Below are 14,434 nucleotides of genomic sequence, written 5' to 3' on the forward strand. Positions count from 1 at the left end.
CCTCTGGCCAATGACATGCCTCGTCACTCCATGGATAATACACCTTTGCACAATGGTTATTACATATGCAGTGGGGATCATATGGATTGAAACTCTTGGTGTCAAACTCAAACTTATTCAAGTCCTCGACCTCAACATCCGCATCCTTCAAGCTCCAGATCTCGTACAATCCAATTCGCAAAGGAAGAGCAAGCCATAGTGCCTTCTTCCTCCTATGGGTCCTGTTGATAACCGTGTGGAGATGTGATACACAACCTTGGTAGCACATGCGGAGGCTTCTCTCTGCCAAACATCCTTATGAAGGTGCCACTATGTGAGGCATACCAATCTGCAATGTTAAGCAATGTCTGCATCGCTTCTTGGGACATGCAAGGTGGATCCTATTCAAAGATCATCTTGTAAACTAGGGTGATGAAGTGGTCAGATAGCCTTGCCATGACTCCTCGGTAGCTGCACTCAAAAAGAAACTTACGATAGATGTTCGCAATATCATCTGATGGTGTCCATGTCCAACCCATGCCAGGAAACTGATGTTGGGAATAAATTGCATCAAGCAGGTACGCAGACATATAGAATCTCGCTTGCTCATCCTTAGGCGGATTTCAAGCATTAGTCACATGCACTTTCAGCTGAAGAGCCAACATGTCCGACCAGTTGAATGACCTTCCTTCATTTTCCAATTGATCCAACACAACCACCCAATTCTGTGGAAAGGTCTTCGTGCTCTCTTGACTGTACAAGCGACATGCAAAGATGATCAAGAGTTGGTAGGCCTTCTTGAGTGACTTAGTCTTGTAGACCTGATTGGGTGTCGACCTGAACTTCGATGGCTCTTTTACCCAACGCTTCATGATGTCTCTAGTGTTCACATTGTTGTTGGGATTATAGAAGAGTGCATCCATGTGGTTAACCAACTATGGTAAGTGATACATCTGATGATGTTTTCCATCCTGAAGGTAGCAAGTTGTGTTCCACTGGCACTGCTCAATGTCATCATCTCAAGATCGGTATGTGAGACAATCCAGTGAATGATGTCTACACATGGGAAGGTGGGGCACTTGCATGAAGCCCTGTATAAGCCTAACTTATGGATGTTGACATAGACATGCCAATCTTCTAGATCTTCCTTGAAGTTGCCTGCAAATATGTCCTTAATTTCCTGCCATGTTATATTCATGTCCTTCTCTATGAACAATTGTGTGTCTGCATAGACTCGCAAGTTCATTGACACTTGTTCAACTACATCTCCAATACTACTCTCTATAGTATTCTTTGATCATCCTCTCTTGGAAGCCATGCTACCTATACTATTGAGAAGTTGCTCAACAACTGATGTACCTGGAGACAGAGAGGAAACTAATGGCATGCAAATGTTAGCTTAAAATCAAAAATCACTTCAAGGACCGATCATGCAACAAATTGGGCAATTGCTGGGAAAGATTGCGCAATTTTGACTTTCAGAGGTGAGGGACTATCATCTAGATCTGCGCATTGTGCAGTCCCAGCTGCCAGTGAGAGTTGATGATGACTAGAACGGCGCAATGCGCATTTCAGTATAGTTTTGATGTTGGTTGGGACTGCACATTGCACAATCCCAATGGGCAAGACTTCGGGACTGTCCCTTAGAACTGCACAGGGTGCAACTGGAGCCAGTCGCTGACAACCTCTGACAAATTTCTAGAGCCAAGGCAGAGCCTTGAGATCCAAAAATGCGGAGTGCATGCTTGGAAGAGCTAGATCCAAGCCAAGGCAGCCCAGATCTGCCCAAGGGCAACATGAAAACGAGTAGATCTAAATGCATGAGCAAAGGATGGTGAATATCTGAGTGAATGGTGATGCATGCAATTAAAACAAATGCAGGAATCAATCAAACAGAAGAACAATGAAGCTTGTGGGGACAATCACCGCAACGATGATCGTTAGTGTAAAAACTGGGTTATGCATGAGACACTTAGGAAAGGCAATGAAAAACTTAAAACATTACTTCTACAAGCTAAAAAAAAAAAAACCAAAATGCCAGTGGTTGCTCAATAATACAGGCAAAACAACACTCACACAAGCCAAGAAAACATAAGCGACAGAAAAAGATGCAAAAGACAAGAAAAGCAAAACTTACTCGGAAAAGTTGTGCCAACTGTGCCGAAAGTTCCTAGATGCCTTGGGAATGCCACAGCTCTAAGATCGAATGTGAAAATGAACTCTTACAATGTCCATTGAATAGATTTGGCCGATTTCGATTTTATGACACGAAGGCCAAAAATTCAGGAAAAAATGATAAGTGGCGATAGTTTCTAAAATTAACTCAAGTGTAACTCCCACTGCTAAAAATAGATCCCTATTTTTTAGGGATGATTTTTTGCTTTTTTGGGAAGGGTTTCCATACATGCATGGATAAATTGTGCAATTTTGGGGCAACCAGACAACACACCAACACATGCATCAGACAACTGCTGAGGGAATGCTTCTGCGCAATTCCTAGGCTGAGTGGCTCTGGCTGCCTATCATGCTCTACGCAGTTTCCTAGCTGAAGAGAAGCTGTCAGCTGGGTCTACGTGGAGCCGAAGCTCACCATTGGGTTGAAATGCGCATTTCCTGAGAGAAAGGATGGTTGTCCTCTAGGATTGTGTAGATTGCCAAGGCAATGCAAGAACCAAATTGTAAGCAATTCACGGGGTCAACTTGTGGTTAGACAACAAAGCAAGTAAACAAACACAAGTTGTAAAGTGAAAGATAAAACTCAAATGAAAGCACAAGTACCTGGGTAGTGCAAAACAAGCAATTGAGATTTTAGTAGGGAGGCTCCAAAACGAAGCGAAGGAAAATTTTTGGAGGATGGTTGTAGCTGCTACAAGAAATTGATCACAGGTTATCTAGATTCAATCTACATAGATTAGAGCATTTCTTCTATTATCACGGTGACTCTTTATTTCCCCATTTGTTGTTTTTCTTCAATTTCGCTATAGTTCAGTTGAAAAACGGCTTGAAATTGTAAACCACTTTCAACTTTTCTTATCTCATGGGTATGATGCTGCTTTGCATCCATTGCATACAAAATTGATGGCTTAATACATTCAGGACCTTCATCATGTTACTTCTTTTGCAATGTACTTGAAAGGATTGTGTACACCTTCTTTTTTTTCCTTGGAAAAAGCATAATTTTCATTAAAAAGATAAGAAAATTACATGTTGTATGATACTGTAGATATGAACTGCTGTCAGCAAAAAGGGAGTACTGTTTAGAGCTATTATAAACTTTACAAAAACTATTATGATGCTTACTGATAATAAACTTCTGAGAAGTCCAGTAAGTTTATGAGAATATGAGTTTTGTCCAAAAATATACTGAAAACTGGTAAGTTATATACATAGAAGGAGAAAGTAAAAGAAAAGTTGTTGAATGATCTAGCGATCATTCTGATAGGAACCAATCATGTCCATAAAAGGATGATGATAGTAACTGTAGAAATTGTCACCCCTGTATTCCTGTATCTGCCATTGACCTCTGTTCAGCTGCGCTGCCTCTTTGGATAAACAATCAACGATCTCATTCCTTTCCCTGTATATATGTGAGCATGCAAATGAATCAAATTGGGACTTTAGAGAAAGGATATCAGTCAGAATATCTCTAAGTGTGTGCAAGTGACAATGATTAACTTCATTTGTCTAGTTAATTATGAGTTGTGAGTCTCTGAATATCTGAAGTTGTTGGCAATTTTGTTCTTTTGCAAAAAGGAGAAGGTATTTTAGACTGCTCAATTCAGCATAGTTGTTGGTGCCTCTGCCAAGGCCGACCTTGATTCTATAAGACACTATATTATCCATATGCAGCACCACCCCTCCACCACAGCCTTCATCTTGTGCTGAGTTGTCAAAATAACCCCAGGGGGAGTGTATGTCTATGGATTCCTGGGTAATGATCTGAGGGGGTCAGATGTCTTGGTCCTCCGGGAGTGAATTGTATAAATCCAACAGTGAAATACTGGAGGAGTCCCAATCTATTTTGGCATTCTTGAAAATGGATTTGTTCCTGTTAAGCCAGATTCCCCAGCAAATTAGCAGTGGAAGGCATCTAGTTTTCTGAGAGTTGGCTTTTATCCACCATCTTTGCCAAGCCTCTTCAATATCTCGTCCCGACCAATCAATATGTAGATTTAGTGAAGTGAGGATCCTTTGCTAGAAGGCTTTCGAGACAGAACAGGTAAAGAAGAGATGAGAAGTATCTTCCTCCTGCATCCTACACAGACAGCATCTAGAAGGCCCACAGTTTTCACGACGCCTCAACATTAGTTCAGTGGGAACCTTGTCTGTTAAAATGCACCACATGAAAAGCCTAGATTTGGGAGGGGCCTTTGATTTCCAAATATGACTCCACCACCAAGAGAAATCACCCATGTGTCTGGTTGCCATTATATAAGCATAACCTGATTTGGGGGAGTATCTGCCTTAGGGATCCAATGCCCAGATAAGGACATATTGATTGTCGTTTATACACACATTGGCCTCCTCTAATGAGCCTATGAATCTCTGCCAATCATCGACCCAAACTGCCGGAATGTTGAGCGTTTTGTGGTCCTTCCAGGTCTGGTTTTGCCACCTGTCCTGAATATCATCTGCTATATGTGATAAGTGGGTGATGCTTGAGTCTCGAAGGAAATTGCAAAGAGGACGGGGGATAATATGGCCATTCCCACATCCACTCCACGTATCCAAACCAATCCTCACTTGAACTACATTGCTAACTTTCCAAGCCAGACCATGCTTGATCAGAGAGATATACTAAGATAATGCTTTCCAAATTATGGAGGATCTAGCCGTAGGAACTGAAGGTCTACGGATCCATTCCAGAATTGAGAGTGGATATATGTACTTTTTATGCTCCAAACAGGTCATCGTGCCATTTTCGCTATAATTTTTTATTTTTTTTGGGCGACGTTTCAGAAGCTTAAAAAAAACCCATTTGGACCGAAATATTTCTAAACTTCGGGTTCAAATTTCAGAGCTTTTCTCGCTACATTTGCGGAGATATGATCTGAGGAAGTTGGAGTTTTTGTAGACTCCCGAATTACATTCCAAACAAGTGACCTGGGGAAAATCGTCATAACTTTTGTTTTGAGCATCAGATTGAAATATCGTAAGAAGTTTCAGAAAGAGGATGACCTCTAGTTTTCTGTATATCAGTTTCAGGTACTAAGGTCGAAACAGTGACAAGTGGCACGTCGTACAAGTTCGCTCTACTAAACTGGTCTATAATCAGGTCACTGTGGGAGATTGTGCATAACTCTTTCTTGGAGAATCCAATTTCGATTAGACTGGTGGCATTGGAAAGAGGACGCAGAGGGCTACTACAAGTCATGGTTTTAGAACTGCAAGATCCGCAATTACAGAGTTACAGTCGTTTCAAGATCGAGCTCCTAAAATTAAGAAAAGGCAATATGAGGAAGTTTGATGGCAAGGATCCGGTAAATTGGATACTACAAATGGAGCAATATTTTGATCTACATGAGGTGTAACTATTACAAAAGGTACATATTTCATCTTCATATTTAGAACCGGATCAATTTTTATGGTATAAAGGGCTTTGTTCTCGTAAACCACTTGTTACATGGTCAATTTTCACAAAGGAAATGATAGCACATTATGAGGATACAAAGAGAAACACCTTCTTTAGCCAATTGATAAATCTCAAACAAAAGTGTTCAATGACAGAGCACATTGAGGACTTTCAAAAATTGAATATAAGGGTAAATGATATTCCAGAGAAGCAAAGGATTGATGTCTTCATAGATAGTTTAAAGGATAACATTCAACATGAGGTTCGTCTTTGGGAACCTGATTCATTGAAGAAGGCATTCAGGTGGGCAAGAAAAATTGAAAGTGAAATTATGGAAACAAGGAACCCCACCACTCACGACTATAATTATGGAAGTGTTTCTTCTCCTAGCCTTCCACAACCTACAAGGGTTAAACCACAACAATTGGAAGAAAAAAGAGAAAAAGGGCTTTGTTACAATTGTGATAGCAAATGCACTAAAGGTCATAAGTGTGATGAGAATAAATTATTTTACATAGAGTATGAAGAGGAGGAATAAAAGGATCAAGAAACATCAAAAGAAGAGGATATACGCCAGGACCCAACCCCAGAGAAAGAAGAAATGAATTCGAACATATCTTGTAAAGCATTGGTAAGAATTAACACTCCTCAAACCCTCAAGATAGAAGGACATATCAAGAAGAAAAAGGTTCAAGAAGTGAAAGATCACATCGAGAAGGAAGAAATGAATCCAACCATATCTTGTAATTCATTGGCTGGAATTACCACTCCTAAAACTATCAAGATAGAAGGACATATCAAGAAGAAAAATATTCAAGAAGTGAAAGATCACATCGAGCATCAAGAAATGAATCCGACCATATCTTGTAATGCATTGGAAGAAATTACCACTCCTCAAACTCTCAAGATAGAAGGGCATATCAAGAAGAAAAAGATTCAAGCAGTTAAAGATCACATCAAGCATCAACAACAAGTTCTCCAACTTTTAAAGGATAACGCCACTTTGGTGCAGAATCAAATGAAACAGCAGGCAGATCAACATCGCAGTGAAAGAAGTTTTGATGTAGGCTATTGGGTATTTTTACGGCAACACCTCAAGCAAGCTATTTATGAGAAGGAAATGTTGGCAATACTACATGCACTTATGAAATGGTGACCTTACCTAATGGGAAGACACTTCAAGGTAAAAATGGATCATGATAGTCTTAAATACTTTTTAGAACAAAGATTATCTTTAGAAGAACATAAAAAATGGGTCACAAATATGTTGGGTTATGACTTCGAAATCATCTACAAAAAAGGGAAGAAAACTGTTGTTGCAGATGCACTCTCAAGAAAGGATGAGGATGTGAAAGCATTGTTTTGTGCTATTTCTATTATCCAACCATATTGGATAAACGAAGCAAGGGATGAATGGAAGAAGGACGAAGAAGTGTGGCCATTCATTCAAAAGTTGCAGAAGATCCCAGTTCAAACAATATTTCTAGAACTTGACAAGGAAGGAAAAATCATATTGGAACCTGGAGCAGTCACAGAAACAAGAACCCGACAGCTACGAAATCGATCAATTTCAAAGTATCTCATCAAGTGGAAGAACTCACCCACTGAATATTCCACATGTGAGGACAAGAATTTTATACAGAAGCATCAAGAACTACTCAAGTGTTGAGGACAACACTTTTTGAAGGAGAGGGGCATGTTAGGTCCCTATACTACTAGTGTAACCCCTTATTGTTATTAGTACAACTCCCTTATTATATTTTTGTGCCCATGTAGTCCCCATATTGTTATTATTGTGCCCCATAGAAGTCCACTAGTGTTATTATTGTGCCCTTACATTATTATTGTTATGTCGGCTCTAAGTATATTATGACCGCTTAGACTCCTATATATAGAAAGGAGGTCTTGTCATTTGTATCATCCAAGAATTGTTCATTTGCGTAATGTAAAGGAGGTTGCCCCCTTGAAGAGGCTTATTTCTAAGGCGTTGGTCTATCTTTTCTATCCTTTTGTGAGCTGGTTTCATAACAGTTTCTTGGGTCTTATTTATGAGATTGGAAAAGTTATCTCATACAATGTGGAGGGGAAAACGAAACATGAGCAGTTGGAATTCAGGAGTTACACACTTAAGGGATCCTTGAATGAGGCTACCTTCTCTGGAGCTCCAGTGCCCCTAATTTTGAGGTTCCCTTCCAATTTCGTGAGGTAGTTGAGCATAAAGGCTCATTGCAACTGTAGCAACATCAACATTGCGTAGGTGGTGGCGGATTTTTTTCATAAATATTATGGTGTCCTTGGTCATTGTGAATGCAGGGGAGCCCTTTGTGCTCAATTGTAATAATAATGTACAAGTCGACGACACTCTGCTAGAGAAGGACCTTGTTACCCATGATGGAAACCTCGCTGTCCATTATGATGAAAAGACAAAATGTGTTATAGTCACCGATGTGATTGCTACTCCAATTGTTGAGACATCTACATACACTTTCAAAAATACTACCAAATTGATTGCACTCCAGTAGGGCAGATACACAATTTATGAGTATGGATATTATGGCAACCCTACAACACAGGTTGCTGAGGAAAAAATCAAAACCCATTAATGGGTTGAGACAACCTTATTACTAGCCTCAGGTATGTGTGTTACCACAACCATGATGTTGGCATTGGTTCTAGTAGGGAACGCGCATAATTACTACCATTGATTCCTATAGGCAAACCAGGAAGTTTATCTAAACAATACTACAAAAAATGGGAATCACAGCCACAACAATTGACCCTGTTGACATTGATTCTATTGAAAAGGCTTTGGAGAAAAACAATGTTTCTTTGTTCTTCTTCGAATCTCCCACAAACTCTTACCTTCGATGTATTGATATTGAGCTAGTCTCAAAAATTTGTCATAAAAAAGGTGCATTGGTTTGCATAGATTGTAATTTTGCAACACCTGTTAACTAAAGGCGTTAGAACTTGGCACAAACATTGTATTGCACTTAGTAACTAAATATATTGCAAGTCATAATGATGTTCTTGTAGGGAGTATGAGTGGTTCAAACAAGTTCAATATCACATTGCATTCTTTGCACAATGTCTTGGGAGGTGTATTAAGTCCAAATGTTGCCTACTTGATTCTTCGTGGCATAAATACCCAACACCTTCGTGTACAACAACAAAATTCAATAGATTTAAGGATTTGCCCGCACTTTAGAGGCACATCAAAAGATTTATCATGTCCATTACCTTGGCCTTGAAAGTCATCCCAAGCATCACATTACCAAGCACCACATGGACTAAATACTTTGAGATAATCCTTTCAGTCTTTCATACATGGTGGGATACGGTTTTCGCTTATTTCAATATGCTCATCATCGAGGTTCATCTTTACCCTCACTAATAGTGTATCCTTATCATATATCATGTTATAGTGTCTCTAACTTATTTTTTGAAAGAAGTCCCAACCCCAATATTTTTGTGGGGGCACTTGTGGGAGTGGACTCATCTTCAAATTATATAGTTAAGATGGCTTACCCAAAAACGGTGTTCCGTTTAAACGTAACAGAAGCACTTGGATTTCTTGATAGATTTATTGCAATAGATCCCGTGAGAATATACGAAGATAATACACCAAATTTCTACCAAGGAGAACAAGAAATGAACTATCTCATCGCGGTTATGGGTCAACCACAAACCCACAAGTATGGGTCAACTGCACAAAACCATTGCCACCGAAGTCCATTTGCTAGGCTACACATTGCCAGCATCATAGTTGGCCCACAAGTATTACATGGTATCTATATCCTCATATCTTCATTCATCATGGTTATGGGTCATCTACAAACCCACAATTATGGGTCAACTGCACAATACCCTTGCCATCAAAGTCCATTTTCTAGGTCGCACAGTGTCAATATCACAATTGTCCCACAAGCATTACAGTGTATCTTTCTTCTCGAATATTTGTTCATCACTTCACCATGGTTAAGGGTCAACCATGCAAAACCCACGTCTTCAATAACACTTGGTTTTGGGTCATCCATAGACACACAGTTATGGATCAACCACACAAAACCCTCCTCTTCATTCTCTCGTATTCAACAAAGGATTCTTAGGAGGGAACTTTGCTCAATGGGGACCATTGCTTCCTAAGGAGGAAGGATTGATCTGAATGGAAAGTTATATCAACCCATGTTATCTACCCATCATATTGTAACTCTAAAAGGCTATAAATAAACAAGATTCATTTTGTAAAAGGACAGATTCATCCACACAATGTAGATGTAACAACATTTTCTCTCCCATTTAATAAAGAATTGGGTTTTATGATGTATCTTTTTCTCTCTTTTTCATATTTTGTTTTTGGATGCATTCTTTCATCAATGTTATCATGTTGGGCTCTCTCCTCCTCTCTCAACATTCTTGGTTCTTGAACTTAGCTCCCAAGATCGGGATCACCTCAACTACCACACTGCCCTCGTAAATTATGTGTTGAATTTTCTACAATGATGCATAATACAAACCAATCTTCTGATCTTATAATTACTACCTAATAATCTTCATATGATTTATCTTATGAAATTGATATTATTAAGCAAATATGCACAGAAGATTTCAATAAAAATGTAGTGAAAGTAGTAAGATCATAAAGAGAAAACCATGCACAATAGAGGCAATAATTTTACCTTGGGAAACCCAAACTTGGGAGAAAACCCATCAACTTTTCTTTTAGAATAAATTATTCTTCAGTGAGGTTTACAATTCCAATTTTTTTTTCTAGAAATCTATGCCAAAATCTGAGTCTAAACACCAGTCGAACCTGGTCAAAATTCCAGTGAGTCAATGTTGGTCAAACCACTAAAAAAGTCAAATTTTTGGCCTTGTCAATTTAGCCCTTGCAATTGACTTCTATAATCAAACTTGCGGTCAATTTTCCCATGTTCAACGATCAAACTCGACCTCTTCTGCGGTCAAACTCAACCTCTGTTGTGGTCAATGCTCAACCAGAAACCTCGGTCAAATAACAACTTTGTTGAATTGGTCAAACCTCAGTCATACCTTCAATTTGTCCTCTTTTACTCCACACGTGTGGCTTTCATAAGATCAAAAATATGAATGAGAGACTCACTTGTGGAGAAAAATGGAATGTCACATAATCAATATATGCTAGCCGAATGGGGTTGAATTTGACAGACACACCCTTTCATTGCGGGGTTGACTTGCCCCTTTTGAGCCTACATAAAGTATAGAAAATAGAATTTTTATTTTAATTTCCATAATTATTCTAGGTTGACTTATGAGGCCCCTTGGCATACGGGAATACCTCTCGATGCTACACAAAAATCAACGCTTTCTCTTAGCATGGGAGGCATTTTCCTTGGCTGCAACAGATTTCCCCTTCACTCAAATTTCTCCTACATAAGAAAGTCCATGAGCTTGTTATGTTGATGCATGGTTGTAGATAATTTCATCATGGAATGGGCAATGTAATTCCTCACTTGCATGTTTATAAATCACTCCGTCCTAAGTGGGGGAGGTATTCTCTTTCGCTGCAACAGATTTCCCCTTCGCTCAAATTTCTCCTCCATAAGAATTTCCATGAGCTTGTTATGTTGATGCATGGTTATAGATAATTTCATCATGGAATGAGCAATATAATTCCTCACTTGCACGTTTATAAATCACTCCATCTTGGAGTAGAAAATGTGAGTATCCAGGGCCTTTTACCTCTGGCTAAAGTCCTTTATGCCTCCTTAGGTAAATTTATTAATCTCTTATGGTCAAAGTCCTTTATGACCCAACCAAATCGTTATGGCTTCTCGAGAGAGAATCTTCCCTTAGACTAGTCACCCTAAGTTAAAGTCCTTTATGGCTTCTTATGTGAATTGCATCTATCTCCTCTAGTTAAATTCCTTCTAGCTTCCCAGGAGAATATCTACCCAATATTGAAATTGTGTTGGGCCATTCACCTCTAGTCAAAGTTCTTTATGACCTAGCCAAAGTCCTTTATGGCTTTAGGAGATGGTCTTCCCTGATCACACAAAGACATCAACCCTCCCTCTCAACGAGGGAGACGTTTTGTATCATGCCAAGCTTGTCTCTCAACTATACAAACTTCACTCTAGACATATGATCCAGGTGGATATTGGTGGCCACCCGCCTATTTTTCTTGGGCCCCCACCGTTTCTTTTCGATTTCCTTAATTATACTTTTTTGGTTTCCTTGATTGTATTACAACTTACTATTGATTAAAGAAATTTTTCGGTGATAATCACATCAGAATTCATTTTCCAACGTATTTTTAACCATCTAGTGTGGTTCATCATCAAGGCAAGATGGAGAATCAGATATTGGCATTAGATTAAATAGCAAGAGATTGATGCAGAGAAAATTATAACGGCTAAGAATAAACCCTTCATAATGAATAATAAAAAATAAAAAGTCAAATAAAATCAAGGTCAACAATGAATGAATAAGGATACCAAAAATCCTCGATATAATCAAATGATAGGAGGTTAATTATGAATACTTATGATTAAAGCTTTTAAAAATATATATATAATAGAAACCCAAATATGTAATATTGGGGGGCCAATATAAGTTAAAATAAAATAAAATAAATGAATAAAAATGAATAAAGAATAAAGAATAAAAATAAATAATAATAATAATAAATAAATAAGATCATAAAGGTACTAGAACTCAAAGTCTATATATAAATTAATTAAAAGACAAATAAAATAAAATTAAATAAATAGCCTAGAAATGAAAAATAAAAATACAAAATATATTTTAAGTAAATAAAAATCAAAGGGAGGTAAGGGCACATACTCAACAACTACTAATTTTCCAGTCATCGTCTCTATTTAAATTACTAGGCCTTCTTTCAATCTCTATGGCCTCCCTAAACTTTTGGTGATGAAAATGATCAACCCTTGCAATGACCTGAGCTTCTTCAATGTAGATGTGATGTTTTGTCTTATCTGCATGTTCAGTCAAGGCTGAGGAGTGAGTCCTCCCATATTTGATGTCAGTTGCATGCTCATGAATCCTCTGATTTATTGAGCGACCAGTTTCACCAATGTAGGGGGTCCCGCAAGAACATGGGATAACATAAACACCTTTCATATTCTTGGGGTCAACCATGTCTTTTACAGATCTTAAGGAGCTCTGAATAGTGTTTAGGGGCCTAAAGGTTGAAGGAACCTTATGTTTCCTCAGGATCCTAGCAATCATGTCTGTGGTTCCTTGGATAAAAGGAAGATGCACTGCTGAAATCCGATCTTTGGGTCTTTTTTAATAACAGAACCTTTGTTGTATTTAAGGAAAGTTTTAAGACCTTGGTGCCTACTATATCCATTATTATTGAAGACAATAAGGAGATGAGATTTCTCACCAGATAGGTGGTTTTCATCAGAAATTCTTATCGCACAAGTAGCTAAGGTGTTGAGAACACCCAACTTTTGAGTAGGGAAATGATGTGACTTAGCATTAAGATATTGCTTTGTATGAGTTTTCTTTTGAAATACCTAGTGGGAGAAAGAACCATCATCCTTCTTGGAAATAAGAACATCAAGGAAAGGCAAGCTACCATCGACTTCACATTCCATAGTAAACTTAATGGAGCTAGATTGATTGTTAAGGTGTTGGAGGAAGAGATCCAACTTATCACGACCATGAGGCTAGATGACACAAGTGTCATCCACAAACCTCTTCCATAGCTTAGGTTTGAACAAAGTTTAGGCCAAAGCCTTTGATTCAAATTCCTCCATAAACAGGTTGGTAACAATAGGGGATAGGGAGGAACCCATGGCAACACCACATGTTTGTTCATGAAACTCCCCTTCAAAGCTAAAGAAGGCAGAAGTGAGACAAATTTCAACTAACTTAGCCATATTAGGGTTTGTGATGTGATTAATGACCTCAATGGCCTCATTAATAGGGATATTAATGATCACACAAGCCTAAATTTAGATACAACTTACTATTTTTAGCAGATTTTCGGGTCCTAAACTTTCGGAGACATTTTGAGGGTCTAATTTTATTTTATTAATTTATTTCTTTATTTTTGGTGGGAAAACAGAGAGACCATAAAAATGCTAAAACAATTTACATAATTTAGTTCAAAATCCCCTTAGAGATCTTCAAAAAGAGGTCTTATGATAGTCAAACGGAGATTGTATGCCAAAGTTATGACCTCGAGAAGTTGACGTTCCAAATAACCCCAACGGGGCCCATAAGCTTTTGGCACTTCATCTCCAAGGGTTAGGATTTTGGATGTTTAGGGTTTCCCATTGTTTCTCAATGATAAAAAAAGGCCATTAAGCCTCGTTGTAACACATTTCAGAGGCATGTAGTCATCATTTCTCTTCTCAGAGATAAACTACCATCGCCCATGCTGGTTTATTTCGATTATGCTTGTAAGCATCTTTCAGTTCTTCGATATTAATGAAATGAAGATTTATTTATGCTACATCTTTGTGTTTATGTTTATATATGTATTTTGTTGTGTTCCTGCATAAGTCTGGATCAATGGTATTAGAGTGGTCTTCTCGTTCTTTGTTTTTCTTTGCATGTCCCCAATGAGGTCAAAGTATAAGGAGTTAGGACTTGAACTAGTTTAACCTTTGTAATACCAACCTCGCAAACCCTGATGGCCTCCCATGGTAGAAGAAAAGAAAGACAAGGGAGTAGGAGATCCTTTCAAAATATTGCTCGAGGAAGCCCTCGAGCGATAGAGGAACGCGATGATGGATAAATTTGCCCAAATCCTTCGACGACTACTCACAGGCAACTCATCTTCGTCCAACAACAACTCTAGAGGCGTCACTCCTTTTAAGGTACAAGTCAACTTTGAAATTCCCATATTTGAAGGCTAGATAGATGCAA

General features: G+C 38.5%; 1 pseudogene; it reads left to right on the forward strand.

Annotated features, from left to right (window-relative positions):
* The first annotated feature begins 3,320 nt into the window (after positions 1-3,320).
* On the forward strand, positions 3,321-8,845 carry LOC149185365 (cystathionine gamma-synthase 1, chloroplastic pseudogene; annotated as a pseudogene).
* The last annotated feature ends 5,589 nt before the right edge of the window (positions 8,846-14,434 follow it).

Source organism: Pinus tabuliformis, chromosome 3_2, assembly GCF_031772625.1.
Source record: "Pinus tabuliformis cultivar Carrire ecotype Pingquan chromosome 3_2, CPIR1, whole genome shotgun sequence".
Classification (NCBI taxonomy): domain Eukaryota; kingdom Viridiplantae; phylum Streptophyta; class Pinopsida; order Pinales; family Pinaceae; genus Pinus; species Pinus tabuliformis.